General features: G+C 38.7%; 1 non-coding gene across 1 annotated transcript; it reads right to left on the reverse strand.

Moving 5' to 3' along the window:
* Positions 1 to 422: 422 nt before the first annotated feature.
* On the reverse strand, positions 423 to 529 carry LOC121231439 (small nucleolar RNA R71). Its single transcript, XR_005929498.1, has one exon. It is a non-coding gene; the product is annotated as a small nucleolar RNA R71 (small nucleolar RNA).
* Positions 530 to 978: the final 449 nt, after the last annotated feature.

Consider the following 978-nt stretch of genomic DNA (forward strand, 5'->3'; position numbering starts at 1 on the left):
AAAACCAAGGCAATCAGCCACCTCCTGCAATTGCTGCTAATCAAAATCCTGTTCCACGTACTATGTATGATTATGCTAAACCTTTTTTAACAAGAACTGAATCTAGCATAGTTAGAGCTGCTGTAGCTGCAAATAATTTTGAATTAAAACCTAACACTATTCAGATGATACAACTCTTTATTTACTTTGATGGTTTGCAGGATGAAGATCCCAGCGCTCACTTAGCAAATTTCTTGGAATTTTGCGATACATTCAAAATCAATGGCATTTTTTATGATGCCATTCGTCTTCGGTTATTTTCCTTTTCACCGAGAAACAAAGCTAAACAGTGGTTGAACTCGTTACCACGAGGGTCTATCACTACTTGGGAATAAATGACCGAGAAATTTTTACTAAAATATTTTTCGCCGGCTAAAACGGCTAAATTGCGTAATGATATCTCTTCTTTTATACAGATGGATTTAGAAACACTTTACGATGCATGGGAGAGATACAAGGACTTACTGAGAAGGTGCCCTCACCATGGGTTACCGCTTTGGCTGCAAGTTCAAACGTTCTACAATGGTGTGAATCCCTCGACAAGACAAATGATTGACGCAGCTGCTGGCGGAACCATCAACAATAAAACACCGGAAGATGCCTATGAATTTATGGAGGAGATGTCACTGAATAACTATCAGTGGAAAGTTATGAGGACAAAGCCAACAAAAACAGCCGGTGTTTATAACATCGATTCAGTCACCATGCTCTCTAATCAGGTAGAACTTCTCAATAAAAAGATTGACGGTTTACTTGGTTCTATGCAGGTACATCCAGTAATGAGGTGTGACTCAAGCGGAGGAGGTGTGCATACAGAATACCAATCCTTCAATCCTACAACCGAAGAGGAACAAGTCAACTATATGGGTAATAATAACTTTAGATCTCAAAATAACCAATACAGTAATACTTATAATGCAGGTTGGAGGAACCAAATTT

Source organism: Gossypium hirsutum, chromosome A06 (assembly GCF_007990345.1).
Source record: "Gossypium hirsutum isolate 1008001.06 chromosome A06, Gossypium_hirsutum_v2.1, whole genome shotgun sequence".
NCBI classification, from domain to species: Eukaryota; Viridiplantae; Streptophyta; class Magnoliopsida; order Malvales; family Malvaceae; genus Gossypium; species Gossypium hirsutum.